The sequence below is a fragment of the Vidua chalybeata genome, chromosome 2, assembly GCF_026979565.1.
Source record: "Vidua chalybeata isolate OUT-0048 chromosome 2, bVidCha1 merged haplotype, whole genome shotgun sequence".
Taxonomy (NCBI): Eukaryota; Metazoa; Chordata; class Aves; order Passeriformes; family Viduidae; genus Vidua; species Vidua chalybeata.
Window position 1 is genome coordinate 10,722,860 of NC_071531.1, and position 12,421 is coordinate 10,735,280.

The 12,421-nt window shown below is 36.4% G+C and overlaps 1 protein-coding gene across 4 annotated transcripts in view; it reads left to right on the plus strand.

Annotated features, from left to right (window-relative positions):
- DMD (dystrophin) overlaps window positions 1–12,421 on the plus strand; it is a 567,421-nt gene that overhangs the window by 383,425 nt on the left and 171,575 nt on the right. The window lies entirely within an intron of this gene.

The following is a 12,421-nucleotide window of genomic DNA, read 5'->3' on the forward strand; positions in this document are numbered from 1 at the left end:
GGAAAAATTGTCATTATTTTCTATAACTTAATGCTTATCTGCTTTTAAGGGTTGTTTCATAAAATCATTGCTTATCGAGAAACTTGGGCAGACTTGTCCTCTTTCAGCATGACTGCCATGGACAGACTTGATAAATAATACAGGATTCCTTCAGCCAGAGCACAATAGAGGCAGTTGCCATTTTGATAAGAACAAAGTGCCTCTGTTCCAGTCACATAAATGGGAATCATCAGTCATTTTGAAAGAGACCTGAGTTAACTGTTATTTTCTCTAGATGAACATTAGGATCTAAGAAAGAGGAAGTAGAATGACTAATGGCAAGAAAAATATTCCTCTAAAAAATCTAATGTAGTTTATTAAAATGAAAGTCCTTAAGTTTTAATCACACAGAAAGTTTAATGAGAGCTCTGTGCAGATGCTGTACAAGAACAAATGAAATAGTAACTGATTAACAGATAGCTGCAAAGTTTGTTTATCTACATTTAAATTCATAAATGAACAGAAGAAATCTATTTATAAATTCTCAGAAAGTGTTATTACAACCGTGGTTTGGTTTTGCTTTTTTAATTTTGAAGAAGATATACTGAACAGAAACACTGAATCTCTGATATTACTGGAAAACAAAGCAAGTCATTTAATTCTAAAGCTATGAGCAAGAGTGTTGATTCTATAATTATAGTTCTGAGTCCTGTTATTGTTTAAAAAATAAATAAATATATTCTAGATAACATAATTAATGACTTAATAATTGATTCACTTAAGGGTTAAATACTTTTCTTTTGCAAATGTTTCAGTTAAAAGCTAAACTTGTTGAAGTTTCATAGCCTTCAGTTAAAAGTTGTTAGTAAAAAGTAAGGTTTTTTCTTTATAAACTATATTATCAGCCAAACATTATCCAATTGATACATTATCTATGTCTCATCCCTGCTCTGGTTTTCATGATGAGTATCATGACTGGTATTACAGTATGAGGCAAAGTACCTAATTTCTCTCTATACATCTAAGAAACCCAAGCACCTTCTGATCAGATCTTCAAAACATTGGTCATATGTGATTGCATTTCTTACAACTCCTTCTCTTAATTTCTATTACAATAGTTTTCCCAAGCCTAACCTGATGAATAACTTCCTGGGGAATGTGTTTAACTTAAGTGTCATTTGTCACTGTCCTCTTTAGTTATAGTTGCTGGAGCTGCTAAGGTCATGGTTAAACTTTGAACTCACACTAAATAGTGGATCCTTATTTGATCAGTATCAATGCTGTATTTCTACTATTATTAGTAGTAGTAGTATTATTACACATGCTTCATCTGTACTAATGTACAAATTGGTGTTCGTCTCTGACTGTGAGAACAAGAGATAGTTTCACCCATCTGCTCCAAAGGATCCAACCTAGACTAGAGGCTATTTAGAACCAAACTATTCTTCAGACTTCTCTGCTGTCATCTGTTATTATCCCTTTTTTCTTCTCTCATATGAGTGGTCTTATCTGCAGGCTGAAGTGTAACATACTTTCTTAATAACATACATTATTTCTGTCTCCCTTCCAAGCATATCTTTCTGTCCAGAAACCATCATTTAACTGTCTTAAATTCATTTCAAGCCCAAATGAATCTATTAGTCCCTTAATATCCATTGCCTGATCAGTTTGAGTGTAGCTCACGTCATATTTTAGACACGGCCTATGACTTCTACTCCCCTCTGCAGCAAATTCAATGATGCTTTCTCCTTGCAATCACTAACAAAATGTTCTCTTCATCAGCATGCCCAGAACACTTAGGGTCTCATGAGACCACCACTCAGATTTTATATCAAGATTTTGCTGTTATGCAATTGATATGTAATCATGCCTACCTCATCCATTTGGTATCTTACTCAAAGACCCATTCCAGGAATTGATGGTAGAACCTATTTGTCTCTTTCTTCCCCAAAGATTCTCCTTTGCCATCCAAAACTATGATAATGATTATGCTAGCAGTATGCAACAATCATTACATGTTGTGCTGATACCTCTTCACTGTTTTGTTGTCTCTCTGCAGACATCTGCTGAGAAATACTGACAGAAATTAGTACCCATAGGAAGTTTCAGGGTTTTATACTTTTCCATTCTGGAAAATTAGTTTTCTTAAATTAAAAGCCATTGTTTTGAGATGTTGTGCACAGAGTTTTGTGCCTGAGAAGCCAGTTTTAATGGTGTGGTTTATCTTTAGCTAAAGGTAGTTTGGCTGCTCTCAACATACTCAGGAGAGCGCAATGCAAAGCACTTTTTTCTGCCAGCGATATTTTAACATATCATTAGCAGCAATATAACTGCTTCAGTTTTCTGTCATACACAGCACTGTAAGGGAACAGCACAGCCTCTAGACTCCATGAGTATAACTACATTCTAATTTTTTTTTTTTTGCAACCTCCATAAAACAAAACAAAACAAAACAACCAAACAAAACCAAACCCAAAATAAGCAAAAAACTCAACAACAAAAATAATGAAGAGTGGGCAGTAGTGTCTGTGGTTTCTTTAGGTCAAAACAGAAGTGCATATCTCTAGAACACCTTCCAAATAAAGGGCTATTCATCTAGAATCATGTAGATTTTTTTCAATTAACTCCAGTCTGCTATAGGATAATTAGTTCTCCCTCACTGTCACTAAAAGAGGGCACCTTGACTCAGTATAATGATTGATAACTGTGAAAAGCAGAACAGAATTTGGTGACATAAGTCTTGTATTTTTCTGTAAGGAATTTTCATGACAGTCTTAGTCTTGCTCCTAAGAACTGCTGGTTGTTCTTGCACATTCACTTTTGTAGTTATGAATAAAGCAGTTACGTGGACTTTGTGTATAGATTATGGACTTTATGTACTTAATGTAACAAGGATATTCATAAAGGCTGCAAGTATCCTTTTAAATTCTTTTGTCAAAGCCTATTTACAATTTTAATACAATTTCTAGTTGAATTATATGCTGTTTATTTCAGACTTTCTTCAGCTTAATTGACAGTTGAAGCCAATTGTATGTCACTGACAAATGTTCACTGGAAAGTGTCAGCCTGAAATTCATTTATTTGTAAAACAAATAGAGTTTGCACTAATTCATAAATCAGAAATGAACTGATCACTGATCTGCTCATCATCTACTCCAAAATTACTGTCTGTGTGCAGGGACTGGGGACAATCCTTTTGTCCCTAGTCAACTTTCGTCAAAACGAGACAAAAGTAAGACAACCCATTCAGATAATTAGCTGAGTTTCAGCTGTGTTCATATCCAGCCATAGAAAGAAAGCAAATGGATTTGCCAAGATTAAAATTCTATATTATTACAAGCATCTTAATACAAAATTAACAACCTCAATTTCAGGACACTGAATGAGGTTAGATAGATCAATTTAGTAATAATAATAACAATAATAATAATAATCATCTTATATATTCTTCTGTGGACTCACTTTGGTACTGTTCAGCTACTGCTGTGCTGCAAAGGGATATTTCAGCAAAGTGAACTCTTACAGTGGTGTTATGAGGGAACTATGCTGACAATTACCTAATATGGAGATTCTGACAGCAATGTGAGTTGTTGAATTTCTAATTTATGTTTTCATCCCAAAATTATTTTAAATGCTTGGTTAATTGATAATTTTCTATCCTTCCCCCCCAAAAAATAATGATTGTTATATGGAGCTATTGGGGGTCACATAGAGGGAAATTAATGAATGACACCTAAAAGCAAGCCAATAGTCCCCATTCATCCCCTCCTAGCAATGGAGATGTGTACTGGAGATCAGTTTTAAATAGATCAATAGAATCTATGCAGGAAATAATTACCTGGAAGATGTACTGAATAATCAAAATTTCCAATCAGCTTGATATCAATAGCAGTGCCAGATTCTTGTTAAGCCAAATAGAGGTCAGATTCCAATGTGATGCCTATTCTCTTGTTAATTTCTGCTAACATAAAATTATGCTATGCACAAAATTAAGTTAGCAGAGTTCTTGCTGTCCAGTCTGTAATGTAAAATGACATTACACATATAGCAGCTTCTGAGATATTTTTTCATTCTCTTTCTTTACTGATAGACTTTCTACTATATCTACACTCCTTACTATTCTCATTTTTAAAAACCACAAAAATGCTAAAGTATTTCATATGCAGAATGTTAGACTATGAACTATGATTTGATTAAGTATTTTCAAACTGTTTGTATAATTAGAAGATGACAGCAACCATTGGTTCATTGTTGAATGGGAAACTATTTGCCTGCAGTGCAGGAGATGGAAGTGTTAATGCTTTCTTCATGCTATAACTAAAGTAATTACTGTTACAAATGGCTCTCAAGCTTACCATTTCATACATGTCATTCTGTGATAGAATCATACAATAGTTATTTATGACATGTTCTTAAACTGCTTCAAAATGCATATACATTTTTTTCAGTTTAATTTGAAGCCAGCTATTACCACCAAGGGCTATAATCAATCTGGGTTAAGATGTTCTATTTCCTTAAGTGAGTCTCCTAATAAGTTCTGTGCTGGACTCTGGGACTTCTAAAACTATTACATACAGAATAACCATTTCCTACTAATGAATCTTCCAGCTTTCCAAAACCCAAAAATCAGTTCCTAAGAAAATTAGAGATGTTCTTTCTAAACAGATTTTGTATTAGTAAAATATTTGGAATTTAGAGATTGTTCTAAGATGCTATAAAAGAAGGAGATGATCTAATGACATACTAGAGGACCTTTAGGTTTTAAAAATAAATATAGTCAATAAAACCAGAATTTATGAAATATCAAATCTTCATCAACCGTTATACTGCTAATATAAACAAAACCAACATTAGAGTACACAAAAGCATAATGAAATCTATTTTAAAATAAACCAAAACCATACTGAAATTCACTGGAACACTTTGACATCCTACAGATGTGCTTGTGATATATAATATTCTTGCGAATTTAAAACTTTGTGGAGTTTGCTATAATGAAAGAAATTCTTGAAATCTGTTCAATTTGTTAATGGGCCAACTTTTGAGATGTTGTCATACATCAAAGACACTTCAGCTAACCACATTACTGAATTGGTGACAGCCTGGTATGTTGTTTTTCCCTTTTTTTAAATGCATTTTTATACAAGACAGAATTTAGTAGGGTTGTTTGGCTGTCACTGTTGAGGTCAAGTTTAATTTGCTAAGGTTTTTCTTAAATATGAAATTGAGTTCAAAAGTATGAACTGTTTTGTCATGCAGTTGTACCAGATTTTAGCTCTTGTATGCTTCTTAGCTTGAAGGAGATAAAAGTTACTCAGTTGTGTCCTGTGGTCTCTCAATCTCATTTAAGCAGCTTATGAATCAACTTATTTTCTTACACAAAAAGAAATATGTTCAAAAGTGGTTGTTTAGTACATAATAATCAGATAGTTTTACTGATACAAATTTAATTTAAAAGTATAATCTGCCTTATGTTCTTTCTATATAATCAGTCAGATAAGATTGGAGAATTTGCTATGGCAATAGCCTAAATCTAAATCCATTTTAAATACCTGAAGCAAACAATCATTCCCTCTGCTTTTTTTGCAATAAGTTTTATATTTTTTATCTCAGGTTTCAATGCTACCACAGTATCTATAGTTTTTTACAGAGACTACATTACGTCGGTTTTTTGTCTATATCAAGCTACCTGTTTTAAGGAAGAATCCAAAATCTTGTTTTACATAGGAATAATAAGAATGATGATGAGCAGGCAGAGAAGTGAAATCCTCATCTTTTAAAATTACAACTGTCCTTCACCATACTACTATTGGGAAACAATAGCATAATTGTGATACAGAAAAAGTAGTGTTATTCTTCTAACAAAGAAACAAAAATGAATATTCTTTAATTAACTTTCTGAGGGATCACAGCTATTCTAAAGAGCAGCTACTTGTAGACTACTTTACAAAGAACAAGCACATGGAAAAGAACGGTACCAATTTAACCCAATTTCTACCAGATTTGTGTTAACTGTATTAACACAATTATTAATAGAGCATATTAACTATTTTCTCTTTGATTAAGGAGGTTTGGGCTAAAAAATACTGATAGCTTTTCCCTGACCTCTAGTGCAGAAAAATTCTTGAGCTCTAAAAACGGTGACCAGTCAAGGTGGAAATCTTTTCTACCTCCAACCCAGTTTGGTAGAAGATGCTATTATTAGATCAACATGTTTCATTTAGAGCCAAATTTTTCCTTATATGAATTCACCCTGCTGATTTCAGTGGGAGTTCAACATGCACATCTGCAGGCAGATTTTGACTTTTTAAGTATTGGCAATCTCTGATCTTGGTTTCTGATACCCTGCTGAGAGAACTGACTAATACTTGTATAAAGACTTGTCTGTCGTTTTATGCCTCTGAAGTTCAAAATTGAGGTCAGAACAGAACATTTTTAAGAGATTTCTCTTTATCAGTTTATCAGAGGGAAGAATGAAACTTGAGCTTTTAGAAGGAGAATTAAACATCAATTTTTAAGTACCTAAGTGGCATGGTTATAGCAGGGACTCTGACATTTAGCATTGCGAGTTTGCCATATAAATGCAGCACGCATAGACATTAGTCTAATGGCGAAGTATTAACATTCCAAGACATGACATTAAATCAAAGATGCTCTTGAACTGTTTTGGTTCTGTTCAAAAGCCTTCTTTTTCTTATGACCTGAAAATGTAAATATTTAGTCAAGAGGGAAAGAAGTACAATGCAAGCAACACATTTCTTACTATGGGACCATTTTATTCAGGCTTTGCTAAGTTAGTGTGGCACAGGGAGCTGTGTGGCTAAAGGGAGCAAAATTAAATCTAAGGAGTATTTATAACATAACTCTGATCTCCTATATATAGCCGGCTACTGGAACACTCCTGTGCGAGGAAAAAGGACATACCAGAAATTATTATATAACCAGACACACAGGTATTCACTGAGACAGGAGAGGAGGGAAAATGGAAGAGTACCACAAATTAATTTTAATGTTGTTTGTTTCTGTGATGAGGCATTTTTTTTTCCATGAAAAAGATCTGTCAGCACTGTGTTTCTAATGAAATCTTTTCTTAAAACATTGACAAAATAAATTCTTGGGAACAATCAAGTGTGTAGATTCTGTAATGATATTGTTTCTATGGCATGGGCAAGTCAATGAGCAAAGTAAAATCAATTTATCAAGCTCCTATGCTGGTACCCAGTAATTGTCTAGGGACTGTTTGATGTAGGGAGTGCAATGAATGTTAGATTGCCTGGAATGTTTATCAGGGACCCAGTGAGTTACACATTTCTCATTTTCATCTTTATAAACTTAAGGCATAATAGAGTTTAATTTCATTTTTTTTTGGCAAAGGTTAACCCATAATAAAACTTTATAATTGCTACTTAGCACTTCTATAGCGCTTCTCATGTTCCAGATAGTATGAGTTAATTTTCTCAGCTTCTTTCTGAGACTGCAATAGAAGTATTATCCTCAGTTTACAAATAGAGTAATTGAATCAGTGAAACTAATTTGTCCAGACAGCAATGCCACTCAAATTATTGTTATTCTCTTTATATTTTACCTGAATTTTTTTTTTATTTTAGTTGAGTTCAATTGTTCATTGGATTAAGAATGAGAGTTTCATCAGTTACAGCAGAAGCCACAGTTGCCCATTTCCCAGAGCCACAGCTTTCTCCCCCTAAAGATGTGGCAGGGCAGCCATCCAGAAGGATTTCAGCCTGAATGCCTGGAAAGGTGGGCACTGCTCATGACAGTTGCCCAGCCTGTGTCTGATGCTGTTTTAGAAATCTGAGATGTGTTTAATTTTTTAAGTTTTATTTAACTGTCTCCTTTACAACATTTCATTTTAATACTTTCTTCCTACATTAGCTTAAAAAGTAAATCACTGTCACTTGCAGTTGCTAAAATCTACTGTTAGAACTAAATTCCTCTCTGGCACTGTTGAAAGATGTTCTTATTAGATGTAAGAAGTCTAGGAATTTACACCTCAAGTAGACCCATGTCGTTTAATGAGTGCAAGGTGCTGCACCCAGGTCAGGGCAAACCCTGGTATCCATCCAGGCTGGGGAGGAACACATCAAGTGCAGCCCTGCTGAGAAGGATTTGGGGTTGTTGGTGGGTGAGAGGCTGGACATGAGCTGGCCATGGGCACTCACAGCCCAGAAAGCCAAACATATCCTGGGCTGCAGCAAAAGCCCTGTAGGCAGCAGGTGAGGGAGGGGATTCTGCCCCTCTGCCCTGCCCTGCTCTGGTGAGACCCCACCTGCAGAGCTGCATCCAGCTCTGGGGTCCCAGCACAGGAGGGACATAGAGCTGTTGGAGTCAATCCAGAGGCTGCCAAGATGAATAGAGGGACAGAGCAGCCCTCCAATCACCACCCTTAGCACAGAAGAAAGGCTGAGAGATTTGGGATTGTTCAGCCTGGAAAAGAGAAGTCTTCAGGATAACTTAATTGTGGCCTTCCAGTAAAGATGGAGACATGGAGAGAGACTATTTACAAGAGCATGTAGTGATGGGCCAAGAGATAATGGCTTCAAACTTAAAGAGAGTAAGTTTAGATTAGATGTTACGAAGAAATTCTTTACTGTGAAGGTGGTGAGACACTGGAACAGTTTGCCTGGATAAGTTGAGGATGCCCCATCCCTAGAAGTGTTCAAGGGCAGGCTGGATGGAGCTCTAAGCAACCAGGTCTAGGGAATGGTTCCCAGTCCATGGCAGAAGGGTTGGAAACAGATTATCTTAAAGGTCCCTTCTGCCCCAAGCCGTTCTGTGATTCTGTGTTGACCTGGTGTTTCACCCATGCCCACTCCACACACATAGTACAGTGGTGCTGAAAAGGTGGAGATGGGAATTTCAAAATTAATTCAAGAGTTGGAACACAGAGCTTTCAACAAAGCTGCAGGTCCATCTGACCTGTATTCTTCTGAATATTAGAGACTGAGTGGACTATAACAATTTCTTTCAGCATTAAGCTCTATGAAAAACTTTATTCCCCCTCCTAGAGGTAGTAATTATCAACTTTATGAGGCTAAACATTATGAAACACCTACAGGGTAAACCTAAAGACATGAGAGAAGAAAGCAAAGATTTCTTTTAAGATCGCTATTAGTTTTTGTTAGAAAAAATGAGGAATTTCTGAAGCTTGTCTGAATTGTTTAAACTTGCTTAAGTGTCAGAAAACAATCTGTGTTTTAGTAGTCTCTAAAGTAAGCTTTTGTATGTATCCATATTTTTCCTCCCAAGCTACAGGATCTGTCTGATGATATCTGGAAGCTTGAGGTGTTTTGTAATGTTATGGTACAGGTGTTGCAATCTTTCTGTTTAAACTGCTTTCCTTTTATTTTTTTTGTCAGTGTGGTGGTTTTAAAACCCAGCTGGAAAATAAACCCCACTGAAAGTGTTCCCTTCCCCCTCACCCTCCTCTCCATAAGAGGGAGACAAAAACAGAGATTCTGAATTAAGGAGAATTTACTTGAAAAGCAGCAATGAAATAAGAAAAACTACCAGGACCAGCAACAATATTAATAGCAAAAGTATACAAAAGAGAGTGTGATTACAAAAAAGGATATTCACTGGCCAAGGCCATGTGTGGACACTGAGATAAAAGGCAAAAATGGCCCCTGACCCTCAATGGGGCCCTTTTTCCCCCACCCCAGACAACACCGCAGTTTCTTCCAGAGGTGAGGATTCCTATTTCCACCCCTCAGCAATTACAAGGAAGGTCATGACAAGGAAGGAATACAGCCTAGGCTCACCCATGAGGCCAGCAGCTCCATCCCATGCACAACCCCCAGCCCAGCCCCTGCCTGACCCTTCCCTGCTCTCTCTCATGACTATGGTGAGAAAACCAGCTCTGTCCTGGCCTAAACTGGGAGAGTCAGTGAAATAGTGAATTTGCCCTTAAAATGCCATCCTCCTTTACAGCACAGTAGAGATTGGCTTTGTAGCAACTATTTTCTGAGGACAAGGAGTCTCTATAACCTGAAAGAGCTTTTGGTGATGAACACAGGCTATTATTCAACCTTTTCTGTTTGTATTTCTAACACACATTGTGTACAAATTAACTAATAGCAATAAATACTGTGTTATTAATGAATTAAAAACAATTTCACTGAGTCTACAACCTAAGCATATATATTTTGCAAATGCTTTTAGCTTTAATAGTGCTGACTGAAACCATACTAAAGGGAAACTTTCCTTTGCAAAATTTCTTGTATGTTTCTTGTGACCTTGCTGTAGTCATTGTTAGACCTTCAGATCACATTTTTAAATCCTTCTAGTTACTTACATTTCTGAGGTACTTCATCTCTTCTTGGTTGCAAAGTAACTGAGCAACTGACTTTGATTATATGGAAAAATTGGTGTGGAGCTGTTTATAACACTTCAGCAGTATTGGGTTGTCATGACATGGTTAGAGTGGTTCTTGTAGAGTGAATTACAATCTAAATTTGCTTATTTTCTGTTCCCCCTCCATGGAGGAGAACACAATTTCAGAATAAATGGCAAGGCAGTAGCATAGCTTGTATTTGTTCAGGAATCATAAAACTGTATATCAGCTGTTGATTTAAAATAAATAAATAAATAGATAGATCAAAAATTATAGTCACCTAGTGATCTGTGTTTCAGGATAAGTGCATCTATTTATTAGTGTGCTTCTGTTCATTAAATTAGACATCCTAATAAATAAATATTTTCTACTAGATTTAACATTGCTACAAATTAAAGCTTTTTCCCATGAGAGTTCAGAAAAGAAGAAGATTAATACCTGGCATTAGTTCATTTTTTCATCTATTCAAATTTTAATAATCTTATTTTTAAAGAAATACTGAGTTAGTCTTCCAAATTTCAGGAAATAACTTTTGAAAAATGTAATGTTTTACTGATTTAGAAATAGAGAATTCAAAATGAGAGAGAACTTAAAGTGAATTTGATTTTCTTCCTCCCCTGATGTTTTTTGTTTGAACTATTTTTATCCCAGAAGAGGTTTTATATTCTACTGTAGTGCACTCTTGCTTGGTCATTTCTGAGTTTATAAAAATATATATGATGGAAAATTAAATCAGCTGAAATCCATTTTGTCTCAACACCGCCTGTCCCCAGGAGCACTAGAATCAAATAAAAATACAGGGTGAGTTTAAAAGCGAGCTAAGTGTAGCATATTGAACTAGAGGCTGACAAACCCAGGTTTCAATGAAATTTGAACCAGAGTACACTAACAAAAAGAAGAAACTAAATAATTTTGAACGAAAAAGATGGAGACTGTTAAACTTTCCTGGGACAGTTCAACATTGTGTGGTTTTAAATATAAAATGAGAAGTGCTCTGGCCCATGAATACTTCTCCACTTGGACACTAAGTGGGCTGAGGGGGAGAACCTGAGTGAGCTGGGAACCTGCTGTGGCAGGTTTAGGGCAACCACTCACCTTACTGTGCACATGGATCCTGCTCTGATTTAGCTGCAGCTGCTGCTTGTGCAAAACCTTCCCATAACAGAAATTCATCTGACACAGGAGAACTTTTCTCCCTAAGTCATCTCATATTTTCTTCACAGTGCCAGATGTTCTTTTCTGTCTCTTTCACCGGTTGTGAGAATTGAGGTTTAACATAAGCCAGTGATAGCGGGAAACTCTTCCATTTGAGGGAATTCTTCACAAAAATGTCAGGCTGGCGTGAGGCCACAGCTTTGTGTAAGTGCTGCTCACAGGGCAGGGAAACAGTCTTTCTCTGTAGGCAGTGTTAGCCTTTTCTTGAAATCTGCTTCACACTAAGTGTGAGAAATACCCATGGTGGAACATGTAAGGGCATGGATCATGCTCATAATTCTGGTCATACCTGAGTCCTAACGAGATGCAGTCATGAGTGCAGAATGATTTGGCAAATGTTTTTGAGAGGCCATTAGCAATTGTCTTCAAGAGTCACAGCAACTGGGAAAAATTCTTGCATCCTGGAAGAGAGCAAGTGTCACTCTCACCTTCAAGTAGGACAGGAGGAAGGACACAGGGACTTACAGGTTATTCAGCCCCACCCAAATCCATGGGAATGTGATGGAACAGCTAATCTTTTAAACCATCTCCAGGCATATGAAGGACTAGAAAGTTGCATTGGAGGCAAGTCATAAGTGAGGTATCACAGCAGTTGATCCTGAATCAATATCATTTAACATCTGCATTAATGAAATGGTCCCTGGGACAGAGCTCACCTTCAGTAATTACCCACTTGATACAAAAGTGGGAGGAACAGCCATTACACCAGATGGTTGTGCTGTCATTCATACAGACCTTGACAGCATGAAGAATTACACTGAGCAGTATCTCGTGAAGTTCAACAAGGAGAAGTGCCAAGTCCTGTGTCCTGGGAGGAAGAACCCCAGGTAACAGCACACACTCAAGACCAATTGGCCAGAAAGCAAGCCTTGGGGT